At 43.1% G+C, this 18,990-nt stretch overlaps 1 long non-coding RNA gene across 1 annotated transcript; it reads left to right on the top strand.

Moving 5' to 3' along the window:
* Positions 1-629: 629 nt before the first annotated feature.
* On the top strand, positions 630-17,923 carry LOC310851992. The gene is made up of 3 exons (XR_014567939.1): positions 630-765; positions 14,314-14,348; positions 17,320-17,923. It is a non-coding gene; the product is annotated as an uncharacterized lncRNA (long non-coding RNA).
* The last annotated feature ends 1,067 nt before the right edge of the window (positions 17,924-18,990 follow it).

Genomic DNA, 18,990 nt, shown 5'->3' with positions numbered 1-18,990 from the left:
CAATACATAACACCTCTCACTCTCCAGGCTTCAGGAAGCTCTCCGCAAGCCTTGGGAGCCCGCGGGAGTTCCCGTTGGTCTCTCTAGGCTTGTGGATAGCAGCCTGCATGTCGAAGCCTGGGGCGCGCTGCACAGTGTGCCCCGGGCTTTGGTTCCTCGATCTGGTTTGGAGGCAGGCGGTGGGGAGAAGCGCGCTTCTCCCTTCCGCCAGCCCCACAAGCTCGGGGGACAGCGGGGAGGCGGAATGCCACCATCCCGCTGTCCCCCGACCTGGTTTGGGCTTCAGGCAGATATCCGCAAGGCGTGGGAGCCCGGCGGGAGCCCCCTGTTCTGGGGGCTGGGGTCAGGGGAAGTTTGGGCTTCCCCCGCCCCAGCCCTGCGCCTGGGGGGAAAATATTTTTTTTTCCTTTATTCCCCCCCCCCCAAAAAAACCCTAGGTGCGTCCTATGGGCCGGTGCACCCTATGGGGCGAAAAATACTGTACATGTCCTGATTTTTCTTTATAATTAATAAATGACTTAATGTGATTCGCCACCCCATATCAGTAACAATAGCCCGTTCCTGCCGGAAGTGACATCACATGAAACCTATATTTACTTGATTTCAGAGCTCTGGACTGTGACTTCCGTGCTTCATGTGTCATCATTACCATTGGCCACGCTGGCTTGGGTTGATGGAGGTTGTAGTCCCAAACTTCCAGAGAGCATCATCAAGTTGGAAAAGGCTATTCTAGACCACTAACCGGCAAAATCTCAGGAGAGAGAGGTGATTCTCCCGAACTGTCATTGATTATAGTCTAGGAGAAGAAATGAGTTGCCATTAGTACAGTGTTGTTGCATTGTATTGAGGGTTTTCCTGTATGGTTGCTTGAGGATTTATTTGGGCATGTTGTTGCGAATAAATGAAGACATTGCACAGTGAATTTGGAAATTTCACTGCGTCTGTCAAAGTTAAGCTTCTTTTAATGTTACAATTCAATATTTTAGCATTTTTGGTGTCTTGCTGCTTGCCTAGCAGATACGACCCAAGACATTTTGGACCCTGAGGGAGAAGGTCAAAATGATGTCCCCAATACTGTAGTGTAAAAATGATAGCAAAATAAAAGTAAGTCATAAATTTTCTCCCCAATTAATAGCACCCCAAAAACTTGCCAGCTGACACTATCTACCTCACTGTGCCTAACTATAGAGCTGGCCCTGTAGATGATTACAGGATAATGACCAGCTTGGAATCATATGAGGAAGGCCATAGTGTCAGCCATTTTAACTGGACAAGAGGAACAGACTGTGAGGAGCCAACTTTGAAAAAACATTGTTGTGTATCTAGTATTAGAATGCAGCAAACACTGAAGGAGACAAGGGAATTAATTTGTGTGTCTGTATGTGTGTGTGTGTGAACAGACACACAGTTTACCCAAACTTTATTATTATTATCCTCTGAAAACCCAGGCAGTAGTTAAGGTAAAGCTAGGGTTTTTGTTCAAGAACACTGCTCTACCATAAATATTTTGTTTCACGCTACATCATATAAAAAGAGCTCTTGTCCAAGCTGTCTAGATAGCTAGGCATACACAATTAATAATCCAAACACAGAAAAGCCTTATCTGACTGTAAAACAGACAACTTTATTTGTCTTTCATTGAAGACTCACAGGGACTACAATTTATAAGGCCACAAATTTACTACAAGACAGCCCTAATTGCTTGGTACATGTGGGAGAAGATCATACACTATGAAAAGGACTTTGCATAAAATCTGTTTTATTGTCATCAATCAGAACTTTTCATTTTCTTGAAAGCCTCTTTTTGGCTTTCCCAGTCAGTGAACAGAGCTGGGATAGAATCCCTCTTTCTTCTGACTTTATTAAACTTGGGGCCCACAGTTGACAACCATAAATTACCCAGCCATGGTTTGTTCTATACAACAAAATTGAATGAATTCAACTTAGGCCATTTTCTTGCTTATAATCAACTGACCATTCCTTAATTAACGAAGGAAAATCGTTCCCATTGTGCATTAATATTGTTGTTGCTGTTAATGAAAAGTTTGCAATCTATGTTTTTTAGACATGTTGTTCGATTAGTGTTATCAGTAATATCATAGATTTAAAACAGAAGATGCCACTGTGAGAGCGTTTGAAGGATAGAATACTGGCTTTATAGACTTCATAGAGTAATTGTATATCCTTTGATATCCTTCCTGTCTGCAGTGGCTCTAGCACATCACCAACAGATGTTCTTTCTTCTCAGTTATCCTTATCTGACTTTGTGGAGCTGACTGCTGTGGAGCAGGACATACTGTTAAAGACGGATTGGCTGCATTCTGCCCATGCTAAAGATGCTTGCCTTCTAGAAGCAAGCTATAGCACCCAAGTGTCATGTGAAGGTGCCCTAACTGTAAAGCTTTGAAGAGAGTCATCTGCTTGCATTGTGGCATCTGAATATAGACTGCATTTTTAATCAAGACTTATATTGGCTTATATCTTGATCAGGTTCCTAAATTAAATGGGCTTAGATTTTCAAATGTTTCATGCCAGGCAGAAAGAACCTTGGCAAGAGGTTTTTCTCCTAAGACAAGGGGGCCCCATTGATTTATAGTAGAAAAACAATTCTCAAAGTCATAAAAAGGGAGAATTACATATGCTGCCCTTGCAGACTGAGAAAACACAATTAAAGGCAAGGGTAAATAGTAAAATAATACCAATGTGCCTCTCAGTAAAATGAGCCAGATCTTCTTTCCAAGGTTGAAAGGCCAAGAGCAGTGAAAAAGGCAACTGGCTTGGCTAGAAGAAAAGAGAGCATTTTTGGGAAATTTTCTAAAGCTGTTGGGAAGAGCTAATGGGAGAAGCATCTAGCTGGCTGGGAAAGGAGGGGGAAAGGGGGGAGGTGTAAACTGAAGAGGCTTCTTTTTAAAAGCTGTTTTTTACTGAGTTCCTTTTTACTTTACAAAGGCTTTATTCTTTTAAAAGGCTACCTATGATAAGTGAATGAAATATATTAGCTTAAATATATTGGCTTAAATGTAATTATGCAAAGGATTTAAGGAATGCTAGATTCTTATTTCATATGGTTGTAAGAGTTGTATTTATCCTGAAATTAAGTCAGCCACCAGCCTAGCCCCCCTGCTAGACAGAAGACGCCATCCAAGCACTCTTGATATATATGGTTGTCAGGCATTTGTTTAGAAACTTTCAAATGAAGGAAATCTTTCAATATTGATGTGAAACTCAAGATCCTTGACATCTGTTGAACATAAAAATGTAAGATTAAACATTTGTTTTAGAAGGCAATAGGGCAAGGAGGGCAAGAGGTGAGCTGGTAATTAAGATTCCATGTAAGATATATTATTACTTATTTGTCACATATATAGCTCTTTGTCTCCCTTATAAGGGCAAGGAAGTGGGTGTATCTTTTGTGGGTGTATCTTTTGTGATTGGTTCTACCAAACAGCCAATAGGAATTTCAACCAGGCTGATTGGACAGAGGCAGCCACAGGAGGAGCAAAGGGGGCTGGATTAAGGGAATATAAGTGCTGGCCAGGATGGCAAGAGGCCAGGCCAGAGCTTGGTAACCATATACCACTGAGCCTCTCATTTATTTGTCTGACAAATAAATTATTATTTTAATTTCTCTATTGCTGCGTTGAATATTTCATTCCAGCTAAGCGTTAACCACAAGCAGGGTGCTACATTTTATGGTGCCACTGTGACTCGGATAAGTGGTCTGCTGGAACGCAGCCCCTTCGCCCTACTGGGCAGGGTACAAGAGAGAGGACCACTGCTTACCCAGCGCGCACTGGTAAATTTTTCCAGGGGGAACGCAGAAGACTCGTCTGTCTGATACCCTGCTCACTGGCGGCGACGGACCGGGGGAAACAGGGAACCAACCAAGGGTAAGTGCACAAAGGGATTTTTGGCCCTCCAATTAATTGGGAGGAAGAGAAGTCTTGATCAAACTTCTGCGTCTCAGTAAGGGGAAACTGAGTACGCTAGGTGGTTGGGTACATCAGATGTTGGTCTGGTGGAGGAAAAGGGAAAATTGGGAGGTAGAGTGTGGTGAAGTATCTAGCGCATTGTATGTGTGAGAAAGTACAGAGCAATCTGTAGCTGACCTGAGTGTGGAGTGGGCAGTACTTCGGTTCCTAGTAAGGCGACTTCACTAGGCAAGGAAACCCACAAAGCGCGTCTGTGAGTGACTGAGTGGATACTTCACAGGGCCATACAATGGGAGTTGGGGGTTCAAAGGGGGAAAATACACCTCTTGAGTGTATGTTAAATAATTTTAAGAAAGCCTTCTCAGGGGCATATGGAGTCAAAATGACGCCAGAGCGCTTGAGAACGTTATGTGAACTAGAATGGCCGAAACAAAATACTGAATGGCCATCTCAGGGAACTTTTGATATAAATTTAGTAAGCAAACTTTGGTCTAATATCGCCAAAGAAACTGGAGGGTGCCCAGAACAATTTCCATATATAGATTCCTGGCTGAGCACATTAAATAAAAATCCTCCATGGATAAGGGAATGCAAAGTCAAACGATGCAAATTATTGGCTATAAAAGCCGATGCTAGGAAAGGAATCTTGCCAAATAAACTCAAACCCATTTTTGAGGGACCAGAGGAAGAGGTGCTTCCACCTCCACCCTATGCTCCACATCGAAGGGAGCTTAATTCAAACACTCCGCCAGTTGTAACCCCAAGGCAAGAAAGTGGAATGAATAATGGGAGTGGAGTCACAGAGCTTGATTCCTTGATAGATTATGATAAATATCTTCAGGAGGCATTGGAGTCCTATAATAAAGCCCAAGCAGAAGTGGTTATTCCACCTGTGACTCCTAATAGACCTGCATCTACAGTCTCCTTTAGTGGAACAACTGATTGCCCACCCCAAACCCCTGTACATCCAAGTCCTAGAGAATTATTACAGAAGTTACAGGGAGACCTTAATCGGTCAGCAAGCAATACAGCCAGGCGTATAAAGCTGCTAAAAGAACGCCTTGGGACAAATACCATCCCCTATGATTTGAGGCCCCTAGAGCAAAGTGAAGAGAAAGATCACGTAGTAGCCCCTCTTAGAAGAGTATTTGATGCACTTGAGGAGCCTGCGCTGGTTAATGGGCAACCCGGACCACGGCCACCTCGAACTTCGACCCTGCAATATATTCCATTCACAACTACAGATTTGATGAATTGGAAAACACACACCCCATCTTTCGCAGAAAAACCTCAGGCTATGATGGACTTGGTGACTTCAATAGTAAATACTCATAGCCCTACTTGGACAGATTGTCGCCAGCTCCTAAATACTCTTTTCACCACTGAGGAAAGGAGAGACATAATTGAAAAGGCACAGATATATTTGCGTGAGCAGGCCAGAGTGGGAAATATTTTTAATATTGACCGTCATCTCCAAGATAACTTTCCCTTGGAAGATCCTAATTGGGATCCAAACAATGGAATTCACCTGGCCAGACTTACCACCTACCGCCAGACACTTGTGCAAGGTATCCGCAGGGCATGCCAGAAGCCCACTAATATGTCTAAAGTCTCAGAAGTAGAACAGAAACCAAATGAGAGTCCAGGAGACTTTTTAGAGAGGCTGCAAGAAGCCTATCGTATATGGACTCCTTTTGACCCTGAAGCCCCTGAAAACAGCAGAATGATTACTGCTACATTTGTGGCCCAGTGCGCTTCTGATATTCGTAAGAAAATTCAGAAATCAGAAGGATGGGAAGGGATGCTGATGAGCCAAATTATGGCCATTGCACGCCGAGTTTATCGGAATAGGGATGAGGCTGAGAAGCAAGAGAAGAAGAAGTGGCAGAAGGAAAAGATGGTAATGCTAGCCACAGCAGTGAAGCAAGACCACCGCCCCTTAAATGGAGGGAGAGGGCGAGGAAGGAATCCACCACTGGGAAGGAATCAATGTGCAAATTGCAAGAAGGAGGGTCATTGGAAGCGGGAGTGTCCTGAACCCCTGAGGTTGGAAGAAGTACGCCCAGGCCCAGGCCCAGGCCCAGGCCCAGGCTCCGGCCCAAGAAACCAGGGACGGGGACGGGGAATGATCCGAAATGGAAGATATCAGAGACCAGGACAAGGACAGAATAGAGACAATTTCATTGGACTGGCAGAAGAGGATTTTACTCAAGACTAGGAACGACCGGACTCCATAAAGTTAGGCTTCCAGGAGCCCACGGTCACGATTCAATTAGGGAGCCATTTAATAGACTTTATGATTGATACTGGGGCTGAATACTCAGTACTCCCAGAACTATTGCAGAAAAAGGCATCCAAAAGTGTAGTCATTAAAAGTGCCACTGGACAGTCAGCTAAGAGGTCTTTCCTCCAACCTTTGGAATGCCAGATTGGGGGACATCGTTTAACCCATCAGTTTTTGTATATACCTGAGTGTCCAATACCTCTCTTAGGCAGAGATATGCTGTCCAAATTGCAGGCCCAAATCACCTTCACTCCTCGAGGTCCAGAAATGAAACTGCCATCAAAAGCAGCAGGAATAATTACCCTCTCAGTACCTAAGGAACAATCATGGCGCCTAATGTCAGCCCTGCAAGTCCAACCCACATTGGATACAGAATTAAACAAGCTCCTCCGAACTCTACAGGTGCCACCAGGAGTATGGGCCGAAAATAGCCCACCAGGAATGGCTAAGAATATAGCTCCAATTGTAGTAACCCTAAAACCTATGGCTACCCCCGTATCTGTAAAGCAATATCCCTTACCCCGGCGAGCAGCAGAGGGCATCCAGAAACATTTGGACCGCCTATTAAAATATGGTCTGCTTAAGCCTTGCCAATCAGAATGGAACACACCCCTTTTGCCTGTTCGAAAACCTGGGACAGATGAATACAGGCCAGTGCAGGACTTGAGGCTCGTAAACCAGGCTATCGAGACCTTGCACCCAAATGTACCAAACCCATATACCTTGTTGAGTTTGATCCCACCAGAAGCAACATTTTTTACTGTATTGGACTTGAAAGATGCATTCTTCTGTTGCCGGCTGGCACCACAGAGCCAACCTATATTTGCCTTCCAGTGGGAAGACCCTTTGACAGGAACAAAAGGCCAGCTAACCTGGACAAGATTGCCCCAGGGATTTAAAAATTCCCCAACTTTATTTGGCACTGCCTTGGCGAGGGATCTAACAAGTTACCCCTCAATACCGGGAGAAAAGGTGGTTCTGCAATATGTAGATGACCTTATATTAGCGGCAAAGGATTTTAATACCTGTAAAGAAGGGACAGAGGAACTGCTCCACTTGCTCTGGGAAGCTGGCTACCGAGTTTCCCAGAAAAAGGCACAGTTATGTTTAGAAAAGGTCAAATATTTGGGCTTTGACATCTCACACCAACAACGAGCATTGAGACCAGAGAGGAAAGAAGCTATTTGCCTTATCAAGGAACCTACCACAAGAAAACAACTTAGAGGATTCCTGGGAACAGCAGGGTTTTGTAGACTATGGATACCTGATTTCAGCAGTCTGGCCAAGCCCTTACATGAAAGCACTCGAGGTGCAGAAAAGGACCCATTCGTATGGGGACCTGAGCAGAAACAAGCCTTTTTAGTTATCAAACAACGACTTATGGAGGCCCCAGCCCTTGGATTGCCTAATTCGGAAAAACCCTTTCAGCTGTATGTACATGAACAGAATGGGATTGCAGCTGCAGTCCTGACCCAGAGATTAGGAAGTTGGAACCGCCCAGTAGCTTATTTGTCTAAACAATTGGACTCAGTAGCAAAAGGATGGCCTCCATGCCTAAGGGCAGTAGCGGCCACTGCAAGCCTTGTCAAAGAAGCTGATAAATTTACCTTCGGCCAGACGATGTATGTGAATGTACCTCATGCTGTTCTGACACTCATGGAATATAAGGGTAGTTATTGGCTAACGAACCCAAGGATGGCTAGATACCAAGGCCTATTGTGTGAAAATCCCAGGATTCATCTACGAGTAGTGAATATGCTCAATCCAGCGACTCTGCTGCCTCTGCCAGAGGTAGATGATGAAGAATCACATGATTGTCTCCAAATAATGGATGAAGTTTATTCCAGTAGACCTGATCTGAAAGATGAACCATTGAAAAATCCAGATGTTGTATATTATACGGATGGTAGCAGTTACCTGCATGAAGGTGCCAGACGAGCAGGATATGCTGTGGTCACCAATGAGGAAGTTGTGGAAGCTGAAGCTTTGCCTGCTGGCACATCAGCACAAAAGGCTGAACTTATAGGCTTAACTAGAGCTCTGCAATTGGCAGCTGGATGTAAGGCAAACATCTATACTGATTCTAAATATGCCTTCTTAACCCTGCATGCACATGGAGCTCTATGGAAAGAAAGAGGTCTAATAGGAGCCCACGGGAAGGCCTTGAAATATGGACCTGAAGTAGAAATCCTGTTAGAAGCAGTATGGGCTCCAGAACAGATTGCTGTAATGCACTGCAAAGGTCATGGACGAGGAAGGGATCCAATAACCAGAGGAAATCATGCTGCTGACAAAGCAGCCCGAGAGGCAGCCCAAAAGCCTGTGGGAGGATTTATAGCAGCCCTCATACCAGAGGTAGTTCCAGAAGAAGTTAAACCTCACTATACCCCAGAAGAGAGGAAGTGGGCTGAACAGGAAGGAGCGGTTGTGAAGGACGGTTGGATGATCCTGCCGGACAATAGGATTTATGTACCTCATCATCTAGCAGGCACAATTGTAAGAAATTATCATGAATCTACTCACCTTGGCGGTACTGCAACCAGAGAGAGTCTCAGTCGGAAGTTGTATATTATTAATCTATCACAATTAGCAACTTGCATTTCACAGAAATGTGTTCTTTGTGCTAAAAACAATCCCAGGCAGGGACCAGTACAACCTCCTGGAATTCAACATGTGGGATATGTCCCCATGGAAAGTCTAATTGTGGACTTCACAGAGCTGGTCCCTTCTAAGGGATTCAAGTATCTCCTTGTGTTTGTAGATACTCTTACCGGATGGGTTGAAGCTTTTCCCACCCGAACTGAAAAGGCACGAGAGGTAACTAAGAGACTCCTCACTGAATTGATCCCAAGGTTTGGATTACCTAGATGCATTGGAAGTGATAATGGGCCAGCGTTCATTGATCAAGTAGTACAAGATGTATGTCGAGTCCTACAAGTAAAATGGAGACTGCATGCAGCATATAGGCCTCAGAGTTCAGGGAAAACTGAAAGAATGAATCGGACTCTGAAAACCCAATTGGCAAAATTAACCCAGGAAACGGGATTGGGATGGGTAGATGTGTTACCCATAACACTGTTTCGTGTTCGGTGTGCACCCACGAAAAGACTTAAGTTGTCACCTTTTGAGCTCCTGTATGGGAGACCGCCCTCCTTTGTTCAGGATATTCCAGCTGACCTTAAACAAATAGGAGATCATGTGACACAGGGACAAGTGCAATCTCTCTCCCGTGTTTTTGTTTCTCTTAACAGGTGGGCCCTCGAACGCACGCCGTGCAGCATTGCCGAGCCGATTCATCAGTTCCAGGCTGGCGATAGCGTATGGGTGAAAGAGTGGAAACGTGATCCACTTGCACCAAAGTGGCGTGGACCTTACACCGTCTTGCTCTCTACTCCAACAGCGGTGAAGGTAGCTGAGGTGACCCCCTGGATTCATCACTCTCGTTTGAAGAAGTCAGAAGGCAGTTGGACGTGCAAAGGTGACCCCTCTAATCCTTTAAAACTAACTCTCTCCAAAAACCCCTGTATCTAGCCCTACCGGGAACGGGCTAGGTCACGGGCAACATTTGACGACCGGCCTGCTGCAGCCACAACCTGGAAGCTGGCTGACCTGCGCACGCCTGAAGCTTGAGGAGCGTCTGAACCAGCGACTGTGAACGGAAAGATTCTCTAATACAATTGATTGACTGCCCCCTTGTGGAACAATTATCAGAGATATTACTCATTGGGGATCCTCGGGATATATGTTTTGGTCTTGGTGGTTCCCCATTTCTGTCACTGGGGGAATTATATTGGGGCTAATAATTATTTGCTATCACAATAAGGTAATCTTTTGTGGAAGGAATGCATATACTAGACATCAACATGATTTTATTATTAATCCTGATCCCTTGGGAAGGGGAAGGGTCCTTGAATCTGACCAAATTGGCTAAATATGGATTCAGCCATGACCACAATATGTGGGTAGGTTTAGCTGAAATGGTAGCCAATGTTGCAAATAGGACCAATTGCCTTGTTTGCTCTCTTGGGCCAGATGATTCAGAGGGAGGTATGCCCTTATTACCGATACCATTAGATGCCATTGGTATGGTAAGCGAAATGCCACACCAAACAGAAATACAGAATTTCCCCGGATGGAACTCAACTAAACCATTACGAGTTATACCTGTACAAGGGGAATTCTGTGTACATAAATCATCAGATGCAGCTGATTCTCCCATGATAGGCTCTTCTCATTGTCACTATACTTGGGATTATATTAAGAATAGTCATACCTGGGCACACGGTACTACCTATCGAACTCGGAATACCTTGCCCTGTGCACCTCCTTTTATTCACGCATGGAAAGTGGTGTGGAACATAACTGTGACAGAAAAAGGCAATCTAACATACTGCACTGTGAACTCTCTACCTCTTTTGGTATTTCGCCTTCTGTACTCCACGTACCAAAAACCTCAGACCCGATGGTTGTGGTGGATATGTGGAGAATGGGCATACAAAAAGCTCCCTTCCAAATGGAGTGGGACTTGTTTCTTGGGTTGGGTTTTACCACCAATGTGGATTATGCCCACTAGTTTGGCCAGGCGAACACGAAGGAATGCTGATATTTCTCATATAGCAGGAGGAAGTACCCAAAGTTGGAGTGGTACTGATGATTGGCCGCCAGAGCGCATTATAGCCTATTATGATCCTGCCTCCTGGAATCCTGGTGAGCTCATACAAGGGGCACGGGATCCTATTTATAATCTAAACAGAATAATTCGATTGCAAGCAGTAGTGGAACTTGTAACCAATGCAACGGCCCAGAGTTTGAGACTTATTGCACAACAGTTGGATGAAAGTAGAGCCGCCATTTTGCAGCTGAAAATGGGAATGGATTATGTACTTGCCAGGCAGGGAGGCCTATGTGGAGTCTTGAACTTGACAGGGAATGCCTGTTGCTTTAACATTTCAGATAATGGTGAGGCAATCCGTGTGTTGGCCACAAAGATGGAGAATATAGCACATGTCCCAGTACAAACATGGGAAGGATGGGATATGGGATGGCTCACCAATTGGTTACCTAATGTCACAGGACTCAAAGGGATACTATTGTCTTGCTTGTTTTTCTTGACAGTAGTGGTAATGGTTTTGTGTATGATGCCATGTATCATTTCATGTTTTAGAAGTACAATTAGCAAGATGGTTTCAAATGAAACTCTACCTCATATCATGGCCCTATACAGAGCTTTACCTCAGGAATATGATGAAGGTCAAGCTATCAAGGACATTTGGGATGAAGGTCCTTGAGCTTGAAAGGGGGGAATGTGGCATCTGAATATAGACTGCATTTTTAATCAAGACTTATATTGGCTTATATCTTGATCAGGTTCCTAAATTAAATGGGCTTAGATTTTCAAATGTTTCATGCCAGGCAGAAAGAACCTTGGCAAGAGGTTTTTCTCCTAAGACAAGGGGGCCCCATTGATTTATAGTAGAAAAACAATTCTCAAAGTCATAAAAAGGGAGAATTACATATGCTGCCCTTGCAGACTGAGAAAACACAATTAAAGGCAAGGGTAAATAGTAAAATAATACCAATGTGCCTCTCAGTAAAATGAGCCAGATCTTCTTTCCAAGGTTGAAAGGCCAAGAGCAGTGAAAAAGGCAACTGGCTTGGCTAGAAGAAAAGAGAGCATTTTTGGGAAATTTTCTAAAGCTGTTGGGAAGAGCTAATGGGAGAAGCATCTAGCTGGCTGGGAAAGGAGGGGGAAAGGGGGGAGGTGTAAACTGAAGAGGCTTCTTTTTAAAAGCTGTTTTTTACTGAGTTCCTTTTTACTTTACAAAGGCTTTATTCTTTTAAAAGGCTACCTATGATAAGTGAATGAAATATATTAGCTTAAATATATTGGCTTAAATGTAATTATGCAAAGGATTTAAGGAATGCTAGATTCTTATTTCATATGGTTGTAAGAGTTGTATTTATCCTGAAATTAAGTCAGCCACCAGCCTAGCCCCCCTGCTAGACAGAAGACGCCATCCAAGCACTCTTGATATATATGGTTGTCAGGCATTTGTTTAGAAACTTTCAAATGAAGGAAATCTTTCAATATTGATGTGAAACTCAAGATCCTTGACATCTGTTGAACATAAAAATGTAAGATTAAACATTTGTTTTAGAAGGCAATAGGGCAAGGAGGGCAAGAGGTGAGCTGGTAATTAAGATTCCATGTAAGATATATTATTACTTATTTGTCACATATATAGCTCTTTGTCTCCCTTATAAGGGCAAGGAAGTGGGTGTATCTTTTGTGGGTGTATCTTTTGTGATTGGTTCTACCAAACAGCCAATAGGAATTTCAACCAGGCTGATTGGACAGAGGCAGCCACAGGAGGAGCAAAGGGGGCTGGATTAAGGGAATATAAGTGCTGGCCAGGATGGCAAGAGGCCAGGCCAGAGCTTGGTAACCATATACCACTGAGCCTCTCATTTATTTGTCTGACAAATAAATTATTATTTTAATTTCTCTATTGCTGCGTTGAATATTTCATTCCAGCTAAGCGTTAACCACAAGCAGGGTGCTACAGCATAAGTATACTGTACTAAGACCACCCGATTTGAGGATCTTCCACCCAGACAGATTCTGGCCCCTCCAGAATGTTCTTGTTGTTTAGTCGTGTCCGACTCTTCGTGACCCCATGGACCAGAGCACGCCAGGCACTCCTGTCTTCCACTGCCTCCCGCAGGAAACGTGATCCACCTGGAGCAGGAACCGGCAAGTATCCCTGCCAAGAAAACTCCATGGACAAAGACAAAAACAGAATGTTCTGGCGCACACCAAAACATATATGGGTGTGCTTGCTATGTATTCATTGATACATGCTTGTTTGAAGATGAAGTCACAGAGCTATTATTTATGGCTGTGTACGCACTATACATTTAAAGAACATTTAAAAGCACTCCCCCCTAAAAATAACCTGGGAACTAAAGTTTGTTAAGAGTGCTGGGAACTTTAGCTCTGTGGAGGATAAACTACAGTTCCCAGTGTTCTTAAGGGTAGGGTGTGTGCTTTAAATGTATTCTATGCACACAGCCCATGATTTCACTCAGAGGTATTAAGAGACAAACTGAAACTACCTTGTGAAAAGTTATGAAATCTAAGATGGGGGGTGGTACAAGAGTTTGGTGCAAATATTGTTTTTGACACAGAAACCCAAATTTCATTTTAAGGTAAAGGTACCCCTGACCGTTAGGCCCAGTCACGGACGACTCTGGGGTTGCGCTCTCATCTCGCTCTATAGGCTGAGGGAGCTGCCGTTTGTCCGCAGACAGCTTCTGGATCATGTGGCCAGCATGACTACGTCGCTTCTGGCAAACCAGAGCAGCACACGGAGATGCCGTTTACCTTCCTGCCAGAGTGGTACCTATTTATCTATTTGCGCTTGATGTGCTTTCGAACTGCTAGGTTGGCAGGAACAGGGACCGAGCAACGGGAGCTCACCCCGTGGCGGGGATTTGAACTGCCAACCTTCTGATCGGCAAGTCCTAGGCTCAGTAGTTTAACCCACAGCGCCACCCGCATCCCAATTCCATTTTACAAAGACATAAATATATTCCATCAGGAGTGGGGTAGGGAAAGGTGTCGACCTTTGTTGAAAACAGGGTTTGCATGCCTTTGTGCAGTTTGATTTCTAAACCATGCAGGCAAAGAAAAACGGGTAACCTGATGTCATTGTGATAAATGGCTGGCGCATGGTGACGCCCACCTATGAAAGTTGGCCTGTGAAACAGGTGCGCTTTCATGAGGTGAGGATTCAGCCTCTTTGCTGGATCCAACTGGTCACAGCTGTTACTGGAACCCCCCCCCCTTTTGCCATGTGTCGTTCCAGTAAATGATGCTAATGAGCCTAGGCAGAGCTTGCCTACATGTTGCAATTTCCTTTCTTCATATTGCAAAGCTTCTTTTGCTCCTTTGTCTCACCCTTCCCATGTTTGTTATGGTGACTCATGTGGGTCCCCACTTGCCCTGAGAAAAAGAAAAAGGGGCTTCTGAAATGCCATCTTTAATTTCCTGGTAACAGACATTCCACTCGCTAATCACATCATATTTTTTTTCAGAGTCACAGAAGTGCCCTAGGTTGATCTACAAGCAGGTACTCAAATTTCTTTATTGGGATTTGTCTTGAATTGGGTATTGAATATACAGACCAGCTTTATAACAATCTGCAGTTTGGAGCACATGGAGGAAAAAGAATGGCTGCTGGTTCACAAAGCAATAGCAATTTTAAATTAATAAACCACAGTAGGCATGTGGAGAATCTTCTCTGCAGCAAAATAACAGTCTTTATAATTCTTTTCACAGTGCTGTTTATGTGGTGCCAATGACATTAAAGTTTGCCTTTTCTATGTTTTTATTATACAAATGCAGAAAAACCAAACGTACCCTTTAAGCCTTGGGATGCTATTCCATTTTCGCAGCAATGTTGTACTTTGGGTTCATAGCTGAAGTAATTAATTATTTCCTGGCTTCCAGGCCTTTCCTGTATTGCTGTTTTCCAAACAACAACCTCCCATTTTTGTATCCTTGTTGATTATTATTTTTTCCCAGGTGTATTACCTTACATTTATCTATATTAAATCTTATTTCATTTACTTCCATCCATCTCGCTCAAAGTTTGCCCTTAGCACTATTCTTCAGACAGAAGAGATGGTTAGACAGAACTGGTTTGCTTTTGGGATACGTTGCTAGAAGGAGAGTTAACAGCTAAATTAATTGTTTTGCTCTTTAATTTTTTTTCCTTTATAAAGATTAACATGTGGGCTCTACTGCTTATGCATTTCAGCTTGTCATTGCCTTTGCTGAGCATGTAAACAGAGGCATTTCCAGAGCTTTCCCATATTCTGCCCACCGCTGTTGTTCCACAGATTTCACCTGAACCATTGTTTGGATTAAATGTCACATTCTTCTCTCAACACAGGTGGAAGGTGTAGATAAGGGAATAAGCTGTGTCTTGTAACACCCCGAACTTGCAAAAGGGCATAATTCCACATCAGGATTTCCAACTTGTTCCACTTGGATCTATTTCATTTTGAGTCAGACCAAATCTTTTGTTTAAATGCTTTGTTGCATTCATTGGCACATCGCTCACTACTGCAGAACATCAATTTTACATACTGATCTCTCTAATCAAGTAGGATAGGACACTGTTTCTTCCTTGGTTGTTGTCAGCAATAATAAAGAAGCAGGAGTTTATATTTTGGATTTTGGAAAATGTGCAGAAAAGGTTTTGCTGTTCTGGGATTTGCTTGAAATCCTGCTATTGGCAGTCAGCGCATGAGACATTGCAATATGAAAAATCCTTGGTTTCTTTGGAGAAAGATACTTTAACCATAGCATTTTCTCTCCACGGCAATGTTAAATCACAGATTTGCCTGTGTATACCACTAAGGCTTTATGCACAACCACACCAATGGCTGACTCCTTACATCCAAACTGGCACAAATCCCAAGTCAAGACCAAAAGCCTGGCCAAATAGATTATTAAGGGAAATCACTAGCCATGGAGACAGAGGAAAAGCTATGTAATTAATGTGAAAATAGCTAAGCACTGGATTGTAGCAAATGATCAATTTTCAAGAGATCAGCAGAACTGTGTTGACTGGAGATTTGACAAAAGAAAAAGATCAACGGGTGTTGATGAAATCTAAAAATCAGTTTCTACCTGCCTACCCTCGGAGGATCTGGAAGGGGTACAAAGTATCCTAAACCCAATCAACAAAACAATTTTGAAACACACTCATTTAAAAATATTATACTTAGCAAAATGTAACATTAAAATCCCTTCCACATGCATACCCTACATTATCCATTTAGGCTGTTTTCACATCAGTTTGTGCTCAACAGCACAGAAAATCCCTCTCAGTCTTTCTCTGTGCTACTAATGCAGGACATGATGCAGAAATGAAATTGAATGCCCATTTCGGGCAAGGCAGATCTCACATTAAAGACAATTTTAAGCAGAAATCAGTGTCATCTTCATAGGTAAAAATATACTTCAGCCTAGCTGCCAAATGCCAAACCAAATAAAAAGCTATTCTGAGTTCCAGTATAAATTTAATCCTTTGTAGGCTGAAGGAGCACCACAACCGTAGAGCACCAACCCCAAACTTAGCATACTTTTTGGTATGGAGGTTGGTGCACAGATAGGCAATGATTTAGCAGATCAGAATAAAAGCATAAGAGCTACTGTAGTACTTCATGCTGCCTGGGCCCTCTAAACGTTGTTGGACTACAACTCCCATCATCCCTGGCCATGCTGACTGAAGCTGATGGGAGTTGGAGTCCAGCAACACTTGGAGGTCTACAAGTTCCCCTTTCTTGTTTTAAAGAAATGCAGTTTTGAAACCGTCAGTGCAGAATAACTGCAGTAGGTGGGATACCGTTAACTATTTTGTACCACTACAGATACCACAACCTATATATCCTTAAACTAAATGACTAGACACAGCTAGGATACAAACTGAGCTGTGGCAACTCAGAACCCCTAATAAGCAGATAAAGAGATCCCACGCTGCTGTATTTTAAATTCAAATATACATTTTAATTCAAATATAGATTTGAAAACCCAAAGGCAAGCGATAATTGTCAGGATGTTGGAGGTGGTACGGAACAAGCCTTCGCTGCTTCTGATGGAACTGATTCCAGCTCCATTTCAAATGCCAAAACAAGCAGGCACCATGTATAAAAAGGTGTTTTAAAATCAATCCTAACTGTGTCTCCTGAAAGTTTCTAACACATTAATTTTAAGTAGAAGTAAGGCACATACACAACATGCTTATAGATTGTGTTTAAAATTCCTCTTGTAATACCCAGGCATGAATTTTCCTGGCAGATGCAATGGAAAATAACTAGCTGAAGATACCATCAATAAGGACCGAAGGAAAGAGATGCAAAATATCAAACTTCAGTTTCTTTGCTGAGCAGTTGTGGCTTTAAAAAACAAAACAAAACCTTCTGTTGTGTATTGTTTTTGACGTACAGCAAGTAGACAATTTACAGAAAAAGAGGAACAGCCATCGCAATACCAGGAAGCTATTAATTTTCATTATTTTCATAATTTCACAGGTGTCAAGCCTTAATCTGCTATGCCCAGGCATATTACATTGCACAGTTCTTTGCTGACTTGCCACAAGCTAATTATTGATGGTTCACTTCATTCTAATAAAATCTCTATCTCATCTGCCTATCAAATGGAAGTGAAGGGTTGGAGAGGAGCTGCCAGAAGGGCTACTTGAGTTCCTTTCAAAAATAATAAAGAAGAGGAAACCTTGTTGTCGTCCCTCACCCCTCCAACACAGTTCGTGCCGTCAGTACATTTCTTTTCCCTTTGTTCCTCTTTTTACTAATGTGCTGGCTGTTCCCTGAAGGAATTACAAATTCTACATAAATGCCACACTGATTATAAAGGCTACAGCTATGGTGGGGAGGGGATTTCATTTATTTTATTTAAAACATGTATGTACTGCCTTTCATCCGTTATTTCAAGGCAGTTTATCAAAATTAAAGGGGCGATGAATACGTAGGACTGGAGCCAGAAAGTGTCAGTGGAAGAGGGTTGACGGAAGGTGACTTTAGTTCCACCAGTGAAAAAAGATCAGTAGAAGTCTTCTTCATGCTAGAAGCACAAAGTCAGGGTGTGTGTGGTTGCAGGCATGGAAGAAAAGCCCCAATGTGGACCACGGTATAATTTTAGAAATGTAGAAAATGGCATCTTAAAGATAAAACACACTTCTATTTCAGTGCTTGTGAAATTATATGTATGGGATGGGATCACTATGTTGGGCAAGGTGAAGAGGTATATTACAAGTTTGCACTGGACCCAAAAATGGCGCTTGGGCCCTGATTCTATTCTGTGTCTTTGGAAGACTTGGGGCACATCTACACTCGTGGTTTATAACGTTAAAATTGTGTTATTAAAATGTGACACCAGAGGGTGCTACAGAGCAGCGACCCACCAGCAAAGGGAAACTGCCATTATAAATGTTATAGAACGTTGTTTTTTAATACCGTTTAGAAGATCAATGTAGATCCAGCCATAGACAGTCACTGGAATAAGTCCTAACCTAAGGTTACTCCTGTTTCAAGTAATCAAGTTTCACAAAATGTCTGTGTGTGTGATAGTCAGACAGAGACACATGTGTTTATCTCAGTTTTCTCCTTCCTTGGATGCTTTGCTCCTGTGTCCCTGCTTTTGCATTTGGAGTTTGAGAAAGTTGTGGGAGGATCACAGTGCAGCAGAACCTCTCTTCATACCTGTATTAGGCTTCAGTCTGAGCTAAGGCTCCAATGTATCTAAGAGAAGTAGAGCTTGTTTCATTGGGAATTCTGCCTCCTACTATTATGGTTGAGAAAGCTAAATGGGCAACACAGGAAGAATAAGAAGAGACGTGAGGCTGTAAGATACGCGCATGATTGGCCCACAGAGGCCTCTCCTAGGGCAGTGGAACACCACCATCAAAGTGCTGAGTTCTTGGCTGCTTCTATATTTCCAGCCTCATGCTGCTTCTGCTGCAGAGGCAATCTGCAACAGTGAATTTATTGACAATTTAGCCATAGGCCATTTCACAGTGAGAAGAAAAGGAAAGCAATTCATGAGAGGAAGTGAATATGAGAGGGATTTCTTTTCCCCAAGTAGTCCCCGGCAGGATCTCGGCACACAAAGCAATTGAAGATGTGGTGGATACTTTCCTTCATAATAGCATCCCATTATATTAGAAATAAACTTCCAGGGTATCA

The sequence above is a fragment of the Podarcis gaigeae genome (assembly GCF_964106915.1).
Source record: "Podarcis gaigeae genome assembly, chromosome: 9".
Lineage (NCBI taxonomy): Eukaryota > Metazoa > Chordata > Lepidosauria > Squamata > Lacertidae > Podarcis > Podarcis gaigeae.
The sequence above is the reverse complement of the archived record's forward strand: the minus strand, read 5'-3'. Positions and strand labels throughout refer to the sequence as shown.